The 17,740-nt window shown below is 38.7% G+C and overlaps 1 long non-coding RNA gene across 1 annotated transcript; it reads left to right on the plus strand.

Moving 5' to 3' along the window:
* Window positions 1-9,954: 9,954 nt before the first annotated feature.
* On the plus strand, window positions 9,955-13,635 carry LOC112847406 (uncharacterized). The gene is made up of 3 exons (XR_003220946.1): window positions 9,955-9,977; window positions 12,128-12,253; window positions 13,113-13,635. It is a non-coding gene; the product is annotated as an uncharacterized LOC112847406 (long non-coding RNA).
* Window positions 13,636-17,740: the final 4,105 nt, after the last annotated feature.

Below are 17,740 nucleotides of genomic sequence, written 5' to 3' on the forward strand. Positions count from 1 at the left end.
TTCTTTTAGGGCACTGATGCTGATCACACTGTGCAACAGGTTGCACTTCATCCTCCAATATAGTTGTTACTATTAACTGATTTTCGTATTAAACACAGACACAGTCTCAAGTGTAAAAGTAATCTCTGTGAACCAACAGCTCAGGCTGCTTTAAACACTCTGTTTCAAACGTTTTTTTCTCCATAGACTTGGATCTGTGTGATATTAATTAACCAATTATCTCAGGCATACAGTGGTGGCTATGAGAACAGAAGCCCCACCCACTTGCTTTTCAAATCTTTGGTTTGCAGGGAGCAGCCAGTCAAAAGAAAGCTGACTTAAAGGAAAAGCCTTAAAAGGACTGGAGCAGAAATGCTTCTTTCAGACAAAGCATGAAGTGAGGGGCAGCACTGAAGGCCAATATTGGGTTAATAAGGAAGTATGAATAATGCAAACGTCTCTACTAGGGTGCAATAGTAAAAAATACAAAGCTAGTCAAGAGCATATTGGATCTATTTTAACCCAGCTACAACAGCTGCAGGGATCAGAGGTCTCATTTTCTGACTAACAAGCTATCTCACTTCAGTGCTGCAAAGATCACAGTAGCTTCCGAATGCACTGCTTGACAGACGAATGAATGAGTCTAATTAGCGTCATCACCTTGATTTTATATTGATGTTTGCTACAGTTCATGTAACCTAAAGTGAACACCACAGTCCAGGATAGTGCATCACTGTTCTCTTCCAGATCCATCTTAACCTCTGTCCATAGCCCACAATATTCCTGGTCTTTATTTTAATGTATGGTAAAAAATATATAGCACTATAATTACTAAATATAATTATTAAATATTAAATATAAATATAATATTTAAGCCAAAGGCAAAAATCTGTAACATACTTACTGTTTCTGTAACAGTAATCTGAAATCACAAGTGAAAATACAAAGAAAGTAATTCACAGGGAAATAGTGATCCAAACAGTTTTGCTTAATATTTCATTTGAGCTGTTTGTCTATTATCATTATATGAATGCACTCATACACCACCTAAGTACTCTTACTTTCTTATAAAAACAGAAAAAACGTCATATTTAATGTGCAGAGTTGCTTTGAGGAGAGGTTGGAGGACATGTGACTGTCACTCCTCCACTATGTTGTGGGAGTGACAGTCAGATGTCCTCCAACCTCTCTTCAGGGAGTGGCAGGACTGCATTACTGTCACTCTGCTCAAAAAAAGAAAAGAAATTCTGGGCTGAAAACAAAAGAATCACGACAAGCGTGTATTTGAGAGTTACTTATTATGTGTCTGTCCGGCCTTCATTATGGGGAGGATGTGTCCTGTTTCTCTCTGATTAGGGCTGCTCTGCTTTGGCCATGCGTTCGCCTGTCAATGGAGGATGGAACACAATGAAACACAATATCGCAATAAAGAAATAAACAAGTGAGGAAACAAGATACTGTTAGGGTTACTGTTCTGAAAGGACCAATCAAATGCAGGACACAGAAAGAGGCAGGTTGCGGTACAGAAGCTGTGCTTTACCTTTACGCTAATATGAAATCAAAATATAACATTAGCACAGGGATTGAGGATGTACATTAACACAGGAAGCCAAAAAATGACGAAATTAGAAATGTCAATTTAAGACCTTAACAAAATGTAGTAAAAAGCACTTTGAGAAAATTGCTATATAAGTTCAGATCTAATTACCAAAGCACATTTTACTTTAGGCTGGCACTATCTTGTGACTGAGAGGCTGCTACAGCACGGGTTGTCCCAAACATTTTAGCGAGTTAGCACTCTAAGAATCCTGAATACTAACTCACTGAGGGTATTGTGTCTCGCCCCTCAAAGAGACCAGCAGCAGCTAATTTGTGAAAAACCTGAGCCAGTTGTGTGTTGTGCGGTAGAGGTTCATGATTATTTTCAACATCATTTTTAGTAAAGATGTAGGTAATTGTACTTACAGCTGTAAAGTGAATTAGCATTGTCCAGTGTACTGCTGGGCCAAGCCCAGGGCCTGGACATGTTGATCATCAAGTATAACTTTACAGGTGAAAAACTTTTTCAACCATATTTTTCAGGGAAAAGCAATCTTTTTAAGTAGTTTTATCAGAATGGACTGTACTATCTACATTAAGTGTAGAAATTAAAATGTGTCTATCTCTGTCATCATCCCCGGGTTTTGTACCCAGGACTTTGGGTTTTTATGGGTTCATGATTCCTATTTGATTTTGATTTGTATTTTGATTTGTATAGAAGTTTTGCTCCTTGTTTCTCTCGTAATAACTTGTAATGAATAACTGCATGAGGCAGTCATTCCTTGAAGAACTTTAGACACACACAAATATACTGTGGACATTTGTTTGAATTTCTTCGCCCTGATAGGGATTTTCCTAAAGGTAAGATTGTGGTTGTGTGTGAACCAAAAGCCTGTGAAATACTGATATACCTTAACGCAGCCCTAGTGTTTCCTCTAATGTGAGGTGGTTCAGGGGCCATTTCTTCTGAGACACTACTACACAGCCTCTTCTTTTCTCAGTACTTTTGCTGCTCGAAGTCTTGTGTTCTTAATTTATCAAATTCTGTACCTGTGATGAAGCTGCTTTTCTATCTCTGAGAGAACAAAGCTTGACGTATTGATCTTCCAGTAGTGTGTTACTTTTGCACTGCCTGATCGTGCTTTGGATGCAACTGATCCAGTTTCTGCAAAGCATTTTAGTGTGCCATGCGCTGCCCTGTAGGAAACCTTCAATCTAGCCAATATTTGATGCTGAGAAAGCATCTCCTTACTTACAATAAAACTTTTACTTCTTTCACTTTCTCTGATGCCTGGTTTCCCTATATCACAGTGCTACTTAGTCAGCAATGTTCTGCTGGAAACCTCAGGTACAGAAATCATTTTAATAGACAAACACATCCTTAAAGCCTACAACAATACAGGAGATAAAACCAATTAAAACTGCCAAAAATCTTACAGAGTCCCAATAGAAAAATATAATAGAACTTTTGGATAAATAAAAATGGCCTTTCTTAAAATGTAGGCTATCAAGAACATGTAGTGCTGTGGCTTTCATTGCCATGATACATTGTAGATTTTCATGGATTCCACGCTGGATATGCTTCCACGGCACACTTAATTCTGCCAGATGCTTGGAAAAACATCTATGTGGCTTCCAAGACATTTCTTCTGGTTCACCCTCTTTTATTGTCCTCAAAACTATATTTGCTTTTCACAATCTCTTTTCACCTGTGCTTAAACAAACATATTAGTCTACCACCAAATATAATGTGTATGCCAGTGTTGCATCTAGGTAGTTTACAAACTCATTTTTCATGTTTCTGTAATGGTTGCTCCACCAGCATGAACATGCTCTTTACTCAAAATGATATTTTTAATGCTAAAATAAAATTATTGTTGTTATTCATGAATTTTGAATAAAATAAAATCAGAAATAATAGTGAAGCACATTTGTATTTTTTGATTAAGATTACCATAATTTATTTGCATTCTTGTTTCAAAAAAAAAGTTTTTTGAATGATGTGTTTGAATTATTTTTTACATTTCAAGTCCAGTGTGCTGGCTTAAATTTGGGTATAAAAATTTAAATTTTTTATTATAATGTTTTTATATATTTTAAATTATAAACAAGATTTTGATAGATTCCAAAATATTTGTGTTTTTCTTGTTTTTATAACAGGCAATCTAATAAATTTGGACAGGTAAATGTCTTCTATGCTAATGGTCCAAGCCTAAGGGAAGCTTTCCTTGATTGGCTGGAAATCACATTCTGTTGTGGGACTGGACCAAGCAGATGTAAAGTGTAACAAGTAGGAAGTAAAGCAATATCAAAACAAGAAATTTGTACAACAAAAGAATGCATAAAATACATTCATTAATATCATGCAAAATATAAAATATTTAAACTAAAATCAAACAATAATAATAAATATGCCAAACATAAAATACAGTATAACTGCTTCCACTGGATGACAATTACAATTGCAAAACCAGCATCGTGAAACAGAAAAGCTGTATGCTTCAAATATTTCGAGTTTAAAAAATACGCAATTTACCAGAAACCAACAAAAAGCAGACAGCAGCCATCAAAAATACACACTTTATGATCAGCGTGATTACAGGAAGAACAGAACAGAACTGATATCACACCCCTGCTGATTCAATTACACTGGCTCTCTGAACTGCAACAAATTAACTTTAAATTATCATTAACATTTAAGGCTCTTCGTAGTCTTTGTCCTACATATCTCCCTGACCTCATCCAGGCTTACCTTCCCTCCTGCTCCCTGCAGTCTGTATCAATAGAACTAGTGGCAGCCTCAGAGCTATGAGTGTTAGGACCTACTTCTGTGATGTATTGACACTCTCATTCACACACTGGACTCCTTAACAGAAAAAAACTGCCCTATAATCCTGTCTTTTTAAAGACAGGATTATAGGGCAGTTTTTAATCCCTTTTGTAGCACTTTTCTGTTTGACTTTTTTTATTAACAATACTACTTTTAACTCAGTGCTGAGCCATGCTCACTATTATTGTTATTAATAAAAATAAGGATTTCAAATAAGGTATTTTTCTACCGCAAGTTGCCACAAAAGCTTAAAGAGTAGACTATTAGGGTCCTTTTCACCACCAAACCTTTATTCTTTGAGTCTACTAAAATAGCTTTGCTTGATTTCTAATAATCCTTACTCATCTTTAGCTCCCACACACTTATTTTAAGCAAACTTTGGTCGGATTGGACGTCTCTCTCAAACAGAAGATGTATGAGGCTTCTGCTGTTCAAACAGCCAGAGCTACCTAAGATGACAATATAAGAGATGTCTGATCTCAGTGACATCACATAGAAATATAAACTGAATGTGAGTATTTAGAGCAGCCTGAAATCTCAGTTTTTGGCTCAGAAGAATTACTTACACATTCATTCACCTCATTATATTAGAAGTGCAATTTGTAAATTCAACATTGCAGTCAATGCATGAACTTCAAATTAAAAAAAAATAATAACAAAAACATGAGTTTCAACAATATGTGTACTTTCAAGTACCATAAAGCATATGCCTACCAATCCTTTTAAGGGGTCATGAAAGGATACAGTGTACTCCATCTAACACTGAACAAAAGCTGGGGTCAATCACGGGACTGAATAGGAGCTCAGGTCAATTTGGGTGAAAATGAAGCAGCTTAAATAGGTTTTGTCAAGTGATCATTTCTTATGAGGATCCATGTCAACCTAGTGGGTTGGTTTACTGATTCTGGAACGTTTCCTGCCTCGGGTCCATCACGTTTGGTTTCCTTGAGTCAACAAATGCCCTGTGAGATGGAATCTAAAAGCTGCAGCAGGGTGTGTTTCGTCAATCCTTGTATGCATCCAGACTTTGCAGCACACAAACCCCGCTTTTCTGATGGATAAACATTTCTGTTTGTTATTAAAGGGACAGCTTAAAAAGGCAGAAAATACACTTCATTTCATTCATAGCATAAAGATTGATGAAAGAGCCAAGCCAAATCTGCCCAAATGCAAAAAAGTCTTAGAAGTACATCTAAAACTCAACAATTAACATGTTATAGTATCTAATTTATTTATTAATATGAATGGCAAGGCATTATACCATAAAATGCAGATTTTCTGGAGGCTTAAAAAGAAACAGTCTGAGGTGAAAAAAAGGTTTATAGGGATTAAGCAGATGTGGCCTAATTTATTGGTCAAAGTTGCCAGAGAGATAACTGAGTCTTGGCTCCAGCTTCCGTCTCTAATTAACTAGTTTTCATCCCCAATTGTGACATTTCATCAGAAGCTACAGGCGTCACGCAGACATGCACTGATGCACCAGCTGACACAATGTTGGACAGCAACAGCAGCTACAAAGTACGCGTAAAGGGTGAATCACAAGTTTAGGAGGCTTCTATTTTGCATTTTGTTTTCACTCAGGGATCACTTTAACTTTAACGCACTGCTTCATTGTGTTCCTTCAAGGAGCTGGTTGTGGCTAGGAAAGGATTGTAATTTGGGCTGAAATGCCGACATTAACCCCGCATTTTAAAAGGCCGCCTTAATTCATTTGACAGTGGGACCACTTGGGAATGACGCTGTTTCGCTCCTGCTATACTGATGCAAGAATCCCAGCTCTGTGGCATGAAGTCAAAACTCTGAGTACCAACAAACCAACAGACAGACAGAGGTTGCTGCGGGAGTAAATGCAGTCTTCTGGAGGTCAATAGGCCATTATTGTGTTTGTCTCTTCTACTCAGAGGTTCATTAGTAGATAGCCATCAGAGGAGAGAGAGCAGCTTGGTCAAAGACCTTTCTATTATCAAAACACAGTGCCAACTCCCCTAATGTTTCCATCCACTGTACTGCACTGTATCATGACACACTTCAAAGTGCCAAATAACCAATTTTATTTCTGTAATATTATTTTTCTTCTGTCATTCATATAAACCGTGATCATCTAAAGTTCACTGTAGATTAGTGACATGACTTCACTGCAAAATACTGCACTTTTTAATGCCTTGTCATTACCTGCATAATTACTTTTTGAAGTAATCACAGAGAAGGGAATGAAATTTTCCCCAGATGGTCTTAAAAAACTGACAGAGTGGTAATTAGTGCTGACGCAGGCTGCGGTGCTAGCTAAGTTGTCAGAAAAATGCCAGAAAGAATGACATAATTTCACTTGATTCAACTCGGCCAAGCTTAGCTCAAATCAAATCAATACTGAATCAGCTCACACACAAATCACATTAACAGAGGGCAGAGAGTATGTAATAATGAGAGCAGACAGAGTCAACAGATACATATCTCCTTCACTTCAAAGTCACACTCTTGTCCATCTTCGTCTAACCTAAATGGAGGAAATAAACCTCTGCGACACAGTGATGGTCTACATTGTCGACTTATTTGCCCACCCTTGATTACACACTCTGGTATTCTGACAATCTGAAAGGAGACACAAAACGCTAAATGAGCAATTGGACTGGTTTGCAGAGCCAAGTGCTTCTAGTTGACCGCTAATTAAACCAAACAGGATGAAAGGTAACAAATGAGTCTGTGCGGAAGAAATCTGAGAGATTTAAAGAAAGGTAGAGTATTGTCAAACACAAGGTGGCAAATGAAGACAACGACTGAGAAACAATTAAAGTTACTATTGTGTCTGATCTCAGTGTCTGATCCATGAAGCACATTTTCCTCCACCAAATGAATCAATGTCATTAATTAAATACTCATTAAGACTTTTCCTGAGGGAAATGGCTGATAGCTAAACAGTAAATTAGACAGAACCACAACAGATGCTTATTTTAGCCTGCTACAAAACAACAAGAGGGAAGGAATCATTTAAAGTACAACAGTCACTTATATTAGCATGTCTTGCTGTGACTGAAATGAAATGATTATTTATTGACCAGTTCCTGTGCTAAGCTCACTTGCATTTCTTCAACAGTACGTGTGAGGTCATATAGAGCATACCTAATAGGCTAATCACCTGTAAGCATGCCCGCAGTAACACATAATTACTTGTTTAAAAAAACCTTGTGTACCTGACCTGTCTATGTTATAGGATTTTATGGAGATAGTGATTTTTTACTTTAATGCTGCAAATAAACAGATTTAAATCTAGATCAATACAGTGTGTTAGTAGGATCCAGCTTTGGTATTTTATCTTTTTATTACTTCTATGTTAGATAATAGACCAATTGCTTCCCCCACCATCACCCTTCCAAAGGAAATCAATGCATGTGATGTTTTCTGCCATGTAAGTAATGATACATGTCCACAGGTGTGTTTTTCACTCTATGGATTGTACTGCTTCCCTCCATTGGATCAACCATCCTATGGAGGGAAGCCACTAGAGAGGCTTATGATAGGTGATTGACAGACGGCTTCTCTGTCGCATTGTTGCACTTGGACAAATGCCTCTCATAGGCTGTCTGCTCCTGGATTTCAGATCAACTCCGAGAGAGAAGCTTCTTTCTAAACTTTCTCTTTATTTAAGTCCTGCTATTCAACCTCCAACCTACTTCTGAAAACAAAAGGCGAGGTTAGGTGAACTGTGCAACTGCTAAATCTGTTTCCATTTTAGATCAACAACAGTTTTTGGGCAGTTTTCATAGGCTTCAAGTCACACCTGATAACTCTGATTTGCCTAAAACTCCACTTTATGCAAGCAAACCACTTAAGTAGGCAACTAGACTATCCAGTTACTCAAATTAAAATGCAACAGTACCAGAATGCATTGCAAGGCTGGTTACATCATCAGCAAAGAATAATGGCATTGACACATCAAGGAGAATCTGCAGACAAGTGTGACAGAGAACATTGCTTGGGATAAATTATTAAATCTCCATTTTTGGGATGAACGTTTTGACCTCTTGCAGGAAGTGGCAACAGGAAGTCTTGGTAACAACGTTGTCTGCATTCTCGTTCACTTATACTGAGTAGGCCACTAAAAGGCACAATCTTAACTTCAGCCAGTGGAGCACTCATAAGACCGGGAGCTTTTTAGTATTAAGACCATTATTAACTACATCTCTGTTGATTTTGTCTTCCGTCTCTTTTATTCACTTTTTTCCCATCTACCTGTCCACTCATGGGGAGGACAGAGAGAGGTTGCAGAAAGAGATAACAGGTCTTATCTTCTCCCCGCCAGACGCTCAGAGACCCGATCCAATCGAGACCTGGTTAAAACAATTCATCGACTTTTACGCAAAAAGCCTCAGTGGGAAATAGGTTCATGAGGGAGGGGAGACATTCTTTTGTTAAAAATTTGTGTCTTGAAGGAACAATGCATCGATTAGGTGAAGGGTGAACAGGGCATCAGCGTTTAGAATGAGCAAAGTTTTAAATCTATTTAAAAGAGATTAAAACCAGCCAAATGAAAACAACATGTGTGTGCATGTTCTTTTAGGCCTCACATATTAGCCATAAAATGACACTTTACTGTTTTTTCCTGGCAACTCACCTCAGTTTCAGTTTGTGCTGCACTAGGGAATTGGTTAGCATGTTGTTCATCAATAGGAAAATGCTTAGCTAAGACAGTAGCTAAGTAGCTACTTGTATACCACTTCATAATACCAGGCTGCACATGGATTTTATGCTCCCAAACTAGGTAAAGTAGCAAACAGTAAAATATGCAGCTGTTGTGTTTTAGAAGGTTAAAAACCATCTTAAACTTTTTCTTCTTTTCTTTTCCGAGCCATGATTTTGTTTGGTTGCCGCTCCGGGGGCGTTTCTAGCCAGCACATGTAAAAACCTCTCTGTGGACCAAATGTCACAGAGGTGATTCATTCTGCAAAACGTCAGACCATGTCATTTTCCTACCCTCCAATGTGTCAGAAAGGTTACCGAGACTGCCCCTTTCCTGTCCACTGCAGACCACAGCTATTCTTTCATGTCTAATTTAGACACTTTCTATTAGGCCTAATGGTCCTCTTGCCACTACCAGCATTACAGCTGATCAAGTGTTTGTTCATTGCAAAAACCTCTGGTGTACATAATTTATGAAATAACTCTTAGTAGAAAACAACCATTGCTTAGCTAAAATAATTCCAGTGTCATGATCGTTCTTTGTCTGGATTTGTATTTTTTTGGAAGGAGGAGATGATCATGTCTGAATGTTATTTTTTATATAATATACAGACATGTGTCCATGTCTGTATATTACTGTATATACTGTACAATATAAAGCGCCTTGAGGCGACTTTTGTTGTGATTTGGCGCTATATAAATAAAATTGAATTGAATTGAATATATCCCTGGTCCCAGTGTCCTAGTCTGGGTCTCAGTGTTTGTCACGCCCTGTCTTACTTTCATAGTCTCTCGTCCTGTGCGCGTTGTGTTCAGTTTTCTCATCAGTCAGATTAGTTTCAGCTGTGTTTCCACCTGTGGTCTGTTCCCTCATATCCTCTGTGTATTTATGTCGTCAGTCTCCCTCTGCTCCTTGTCTCGTCGTCCACTCACGCTGTGTGGTGGTGTGTTTTCTGTGAGTTCTGCCTAACCTGCCACATAGCCAAATTGTGGCATCTAGACTTATTTCTGCTGCTTTCAGTGAAAGTTTGCAAATCTTTGAGTAATTCTGAACTAAAAGGGTGCTCTGACAATGCCTCTGCTAGTGAGCTCCGCCTCTCTACTAACTTTCACCAACCGTGTCGTGATAGTTTTGGCTGACAGACAGACAGACAGACACAGACAAACAAACAAACAAACAGACAAGCGGACAAATGATAATGAAAACTCCACCTATAGCTTTGGTGACTGGCTTTTATTTAGCAGAAGATATTAGGGCTGGGGCCAATTAGAGTTCAATTTCACTTCTCTGCAATGGCTGATTTATCAGCCTTTAAAAGCCACACCGTAATGGCCACATCGGGTTGAACTCACGAGCAGATGGTTGAATAAATATATTTCTCCATCATTGTCTTGTGATGGCCCATTGCATCTAAGAAATTAAAGATGACTGAGAGCTGTGATAGTGCTGTAAACAAAATGCAAGACCCATAATTCATTGCAAAAAGTCATCTGCTGGTCAATGGTCAGAGTGTCAATAATCTAGCCAGAGGTTGTTCATTTAAGGAGTAATGCAGAAAATGAGATGAATAAAAGGAGGAAGCTTAGTCAGAGAAAGAGAAGGAATTTAACACACACCTCAGTTCCAAGATAAATTGGCTTGAGGGACCCAACCGGGAAATTTACGTCAAATGGTTTGATTTGCTCCCTCCCCGGCCATAGAGCTCCTTATCTGGATGGAGACAGATCAGTGATAGAGCTGAAGGTCTCTATTAATAGGCTGAGGTGGAAGTTTGAGGTGGCGTGCTTACCAGCAGCAGTTCTCAACCCAGGAGGCAAGTCTAAGCAAGAGAGTTAGGAAATAACTAAATAATATGTCCTCTTAAACAACTGAAAATGATTTTTTTTTTTTTTAAATGTGGATTTTTTGTTTTTAATGGGAAAACTTACAGTACAGCACTTTGCATTCTTAATATATGATACAAAAAGTGAAATGAAGTATCCATTGACAGAAGCAGTAGTTGTTTTTCAATGAACTACACAAATTCTCAGGTTTGATCTTTTCATTTTATGCATTTTCAGATCAGGATGTATAGCAAGTCATTTACTGAGGCGATTAATTACCCATCAATTCTTGGATCCTTTCACACTTATGTTTTGGTTCATGTTCCCACAGTCGTTGATTGGGTCAGAGCTTTGGGGAGCATGTTTCTCTCTCTCTGGTCTGATTTCACTGAGCCCTTCACACATTCAAAACAGTCTTTTGAGCTGCCTCCATAGTATTTCATGTTGAGGGCAATGTTCCTTTCTTTGAAAGCTGTCTCCCAGAAGCATTGCGACTTGTCAAGATGCATTTCAGCAAACTCCAGTCAGGCTTTGTCATGTGTGTCTCTCAAATATGGGGTCTTCTGGAGTCCAGTTTCTCCACAGTGCCCAATTTTGTTCAGAAAGCAAAAATCCTACCATGATCCACTGTTATTCCTCAATTTTTGCCACTTTGGATCAGCTTCTGGCTTTTGGCCATACACAAAGGAAGGGTACCATGAACCCTGTAGAATTGGCAATAGGGACTTGAGGCTGCTTCAGAGTGATCTTGTGGTCATTTCCTTGACCATATCTACGAATTACTTTTTCCTCTCTTCTAGTTTTCTTTTTCTCTTTCACACCAAACAGTATAATGAGAGGGCTACTCTTTCAAATGTAGATATGTTAACTGATAGAACTGGGGGAGATTTGGGTTCAGTAAATTAATCAAATCAATTTTAATCATAACAGTAAGGCTTCTAATTGACCTCTGTGTTTTGGCCAACTGTTAAAAACATACTCTTCCATGAATTATTTGCCAGGAGGAACAATTCTAGAGTCTTACACATTATTTTTTCCATTATTCCCAGCCATTATCATAATATTATATAAGTATCATAAATTATTTTTCCTACTACATGACATCTTATGGACTTTACAGCTTTACAGATACAGCTAAAGAAAGTAAAAGCATATTTCTTGTAACAACATCATGATATGCTGCAATTTTTTTAAGTTATGTCTACAAAATCTTATGTGCCATTTGTCACCTCACTGGTGTGTCATAAGCTCTCGATGCTGTGTTGATGTTGGCAAAATCAGGTTCAGTGTTATACTTCATGCACTTGAAGGAGGAGCAGATAGCTGAAAAGAAAGTGTTCGTTCAAGAAGCAGGAAATGCCGGGAACAGAACGGGAGGAGAGCGAAACATGAAGAAGGATGGAAGAGGTGAGTCTGTGAGGAAAAGGGGCACTAATAGAGGTCATAACCATTAGCTAAGAAATCTGGATGTGGACAGAGGGCCAAAGCATCAGGGACTTAGAGATACACAACCTAGTGGTTTGCAGGGTTTTACTTCTACCTGAGGGTCAGTCCAAATCAAAATGAGAAAAGTGACTCAAGGACAGCTGGTTCAGCAATACTTTAGAAATATTTAATACTTTTAAAATAGTAAATGCTTCTTTGTCACACATCCCTTCATGGAGTTAAAAGCACACACACACATTCACACATTCTCTAGTCTGTTTTCATTCCTCTGGGTTTTATCTGAAAGAGAAAGTGATTGGTATTCAGTAGAGCGGAGAACAGAAACACTCTGTTATCTACCAGTGTTCCCTGGAAGCTTCACTTCTGTCATGTCTCTGCTGTCTAACACACACACGCACGCACGCAAAACACTCACTGACTTGCAATCATGCACAGATTCAAGTACGCACACTCCCACATGCACGCACACATCGCGGCAGCAGCCTGAGTTTGGTAAGCGGCACTGAGCACCTAATCTACAGTTAAAGCCTCTTTAAAGCATGAAAACTGTCTAAAATGAAAAACTGACTTGGATTTTAAAGCTCAAACAATGTCTTCAAGTAATTGTAGTAAAAATCATTAATTTGGACAATAGTGCAATGGTTAGAACCTTTTCCTTTGCATGTTACATTGGTGCTTATGTGGGTTTACTCCAGTTTTGTACCAAAACAAACCTGCAAAAACTTTCATGTTGGGATAACTGGTGGTTTTTAAATTGGTGGTAGGTGTGGATGACTGAGGATATAGCTAGTCCATCTGTGTCTCTGTGTCTATTTCCAAGGTGTGCCCATTCTCTTTCCCTGTGACAGCTCATCAAGGCGCCATCCTCCGCAACCCAAAGTTGGATACACGATCAAGAAAACTGACAAAAAAATCTATTTGTGTTTTTAGCCAGCTGTAATTGCCTCATTATAGAAAATGTTGTATGAGATGTCATGGCTTTCCAACTTCTCACTAGAGTATAAAAGTGAAATTTAGCAAGTAATACATGAAGACGACATTATGACAAATTCATATTAATGACTATAAACTTTACAACAGTACTGTAAAGGACTTTGCCTTATGCTGTTCGAACTCACACAGCCTTCAAATATTGCACATATATTCCACAATATGAAGTTATTGCAAAAAATTCATAAATTTACATGTGACAGCAAGCCAAGTATATGAAAGATCAATGTAGACAACATGGTGTCACCCACTGGTTCATGGACTCGTTTTAGCGTTTTAGCCATCAGCATGTTCATTTTTTTCTGTCAAAAGTTACCCTATTTGAATTGCAAAGTAGAATCCATGGGCTGCATGCACAGGCACAAAATTTGTGGAAAGTAGCATGCAAAAAAAGTGAAACTGTAAATGCTAGAAATAGGATGCACAGTGATGTAGAGGTTAGCACTTTTCACTCACAGCTTAAAGGTCATTGATTCAAATTCATTGGCCAGCTGGGGGCTTTGTTCCGTGCATGTTTGGTTTACTTCTACAGTCCAAAGACGTGTTTGTTTTTTTTTAACTACAAATTAAACAAATGTCTAAATGTGACTGTGTCTTTCTTTTTGTATGTTAATCTTTTATTGTCATTTGTGATTCCTCTTGGATGTGAGTGGCATAAATTTCATCATTACATGAGTGCAAATATCTGTGCAGATGTTTGCATGCCTGGCTGTTTTTGTGAAGATACAGACACATCATCTAGGCAATGAGCTTAAAAGAAACTTCAAATAAGTATAGGAGGAAAGACTACTTAATCTCCACGTCTCGCTGTTTGTGTCCATGTCCACAACAGAGTAGGATCGAAGCTTTATACTGATGACCTGCCGATGGTGTACCCTACCTCCTGACCTATGACCACTGGTATGGGTTTTAGCTCCCTATGACCCTGAACTATATAAAGCAGACTTTTTGGGTGGACTGCTAGTGAAATTAACCTCACAGCAGTCCTAATAGTTTGTCACATAACTCCAGGTAAAAGCTATAAACACAACAAACACAAGTGAGAGGTCCGGCTTGGTCATGATTTTGCCATCATTCACAGCTGACATCCCCCTAATGATTTATAACTTTAAGACCTGAAAGAAGGTAACTGACTAAAAAAACAAACGTCAGCCTTATTGAGCATTTTTTTGTATATGGTTGCAAAAAGGTTTTGTTTGTTTTCTTGCTTGTTTTTTGGCTTTAAAGTTAATCATTTTAACATGGAAATGGTGATGGACTCACTTCCTGAACTAGCCTCTAGTCACCATTCAATGAACTGCAGTTTTTGATACTGATGCATTAGCATCATTTGTCAAGCCGCCACTTTGTATTTGTATGGCATCAGCTGGACAGAACAACAGGCTGCAGCATAAGAAACAACAGAACGTTCTGCCAATTACATTTATTAATTACTTTTTAACGCAAGGTGCCAAAACGCTAAATGGCCCACTTTATGTGGTTCTAGATTAAATCAGTTGCTGTGACGCTCTACTCTTACCCTGACCACCACATGCCTGTTCCGTAACTTCTAGACCACTGTGTACCATCAAACCGTGGGTTTAAAATAACCCTGTCAGTGGTTGATGTGTGAGATGAACCAAACAAACTCCTGCAGCTCCCTATTGAACACTGCAGACCCAGGAAGCATCGGCCTGATGAGTCAATGCAGGAAGAGCTGATCATGATACTGCTGCTGTTTTTCATCACTGTCTGCCTGCCTGTTCATGGGCATCTACTCAAAACACATCCACTCACAATTATAGACATGTATACATCCAAAAGGCCCACAAAGCCAATGCATATAAACCAAGAGGTGTTTTTTTCATTATGTTATTGATTTGTCTAAAATGCAAATTGAATCAAATTTATATTTAGAGGGGTACTCCAGAGACACTCTTAATTGAAATAATTATAAAATATAAAGATTTTTTTTAATACTTGGATAAAAATCATTTACAGTTAAAGGCTGCCTGAAGCCCTGGGCTCAGCAACACCACCGAATGCTGTACTGATGCTTTTTACTGTGGCCACCTTCAGTTGCTGCTTCTTTGTGGGTCTTCAGTTTGTCTTCAGTAAATGATAAGCATCTTTATCTTTTATTGGTTAGAGATCAGGTGACTGACTTGGCTGTTGACCAATATCCTATTTCTTTGCCTTGATTGTAGACTTTGGCAATGTCAAAATGCTTATCTCATTGACAGCTTTCTTCATTTGGCAAGATGAACCAAAGAAAGAAATTCCTTTCAGGTCTTTCTGTGTTGCTGAGCTGGCCAGTGCATTCATTCGTTTTAAGGCGGTACCAGACTGCTGATTTGGGCACTCCTAGAGGATTTGCTATTTCTCATATTTATTTATTCATTTATTTATGTTTTCCAGCCAAATGATGGCCTCCTTCACTTGCATTGACATCCCCTTGGAACTTTAAGATTCCCAGCGAACAACAACAAAACACAAATTCAACACTTGAAATCAATTGGAGATCTTTTATCTGCTTAATTTGTGGTGGAATAATGAGCAAACAGCCCTCCCCTGAACATGAAACTGCATATCTAATAACTTTTGAACCTCAGAAAATGTCCTAAACAATGTCCCCAAACAGTTAATGCAATACATTTATTAAATCCCTTTAATTTAATCTATATTCTGGTCTCCCATCACATCTGCTGTAATGGTGAACAAAGGAAATATGGTTTTATTGTCCAAATACTTACTGACCTCAGTGTATTGGAATAAATCTATTGGGTAGCTTAATCTGGTTCTGAGTTGATCAAAATTAGAAGGCAGGTATCAAAGATATTATAAAGCCTCTTATATAAGTACAATGCAGTACAGGATGTATGTATGTATGTAGAGGTGAATCAACTTAATTATGGCTAGAGCTACAACACAGAAACCACAATATCTCCCAGGCTGTACAGGGAACACCCTCGGGTCCATTTTTACCCACAAACCAGTTTGCTATGTCCATGGTCATTGGTGCGGCTGATGATTAGATTGGCCTGTCTAAGTAATGAGCTCATGCCCATAAAACCGCTAAAGTCATTAACCTAATAGAGCTCACTGTAATGGACGGCCATCTTCTGCCATGGATCCCCGCCACCAAGGCCATAAAGTGCAATCTCTGATGTCTCCTGCCAGAACTCGGCTTTTAGCTTCATACCTCTACCCACCCCACCCATTAGTCACATCCAGCAATAACTGCATCCCTACCATCCACCGTGGCCTCCACAGAGGCAATAAAGACAATTATATTAAGCGACCATTTGAGATCCTATTAAGTTTTGGTTGGCTAGAGTCTTTTGGTTTGGGTTTGCGAAGTGTGGGAGGCTCTGATGCACTGCCACGTGTAACTGACATCACATCTCTCAGGTCGTGACTGTCTGCAGATGGACATATTCCAGGTCAGGTCGTGTCCGGATGTTAAACGTCATTGAATGCTCTTCCTGAGCCTCCTGAGCTTGGGAGTGACAGCCAAAACTGGTTTGTGTCAGAATAATGTGGACTTAAAGCCCTTTATGTAAGGATGTCTGAGACCATCCACTTGTTCACTCTCTATATGCTATATTCTCTATATAATTCACTCTCACTGAATGGAGTTAACCAAAATGTCAGATGATTCAGACATTTATCAACACTGACAGCATAGTATACATGGCTATATCCAAAATCATTCCTTTTCATCTATTCTTACTTTCTTTATAACAACACTAAACAGTCTGCTAGCAAATTTATCATTCATTATCACTGAAAATTGGTGCTGTCATTTTTGAGGACTGTATAGCATTCACAGAAAGTAGGACATGACTTGATTTTTAATAGTTTAATTTTTAAGGCATTATATAGCGGATGACTGACACATAAATGATCCAGACACTGAAATAAAATCGATAAACGCAGTGCACTTTAACAAGGGAGTGGTTTTTGACGCAGCAAGAGTCTCACGCAGCCTTTATTTTGGCCTTAATTGAGTGAGTCTAAAAATCGCCTCAGGGCTAAAAAGTACAAACAGTTTTCAATGTGAAACATCATTTAAAAAAAGCTCTGAAAAGAGTGCGTGCTCGTGTGTGTGGTTCACTGCTGGAGGGTAGCACCACTCAATGATGTCTCTATCCCGCCTGGACTTCCCGGACTCTTTTGGGAATTCAACCCAGCAGCACTCCAATCACCAGCTGGCTCCTGTAACCTGCTGCGAGTGCTAGATGTCTGCTGCAGACAGCCCAGGAAACAAGGAAAGCTGGTTAATGTCCAGAGTACGTGAACCATTTAATACATCACATTATCACACCCTGCACAGGGAGAAAGAATGTGTAATGTCCTCCTGATTTTCAGTAACAACTATCACCATGCCCATGAGCAACCTAAGCAACCGACTAAAATCTAAAAACATTTAAAACAGGGTGTCTCTCTATAGGAGCTGTAGGCCAGAGCAGTGCATCT

The sequence above is a fragment of the Oreochromis niloticus genome, linkage group LG1 (genome assembly GCF_001858045.2).
Source record: "Oreochromis niloticus isolate F11D_XX linkage group LG1, O_niloticus_UMD_NMBU, whole genome shotgun sequence".
NCBI classification, from domain to species: Eukaryota; Metazoa; Chordata; class Actinopteri; order Cichliformes; family Cichlidae; genus Oreochromis; species Oreochromis niloticus.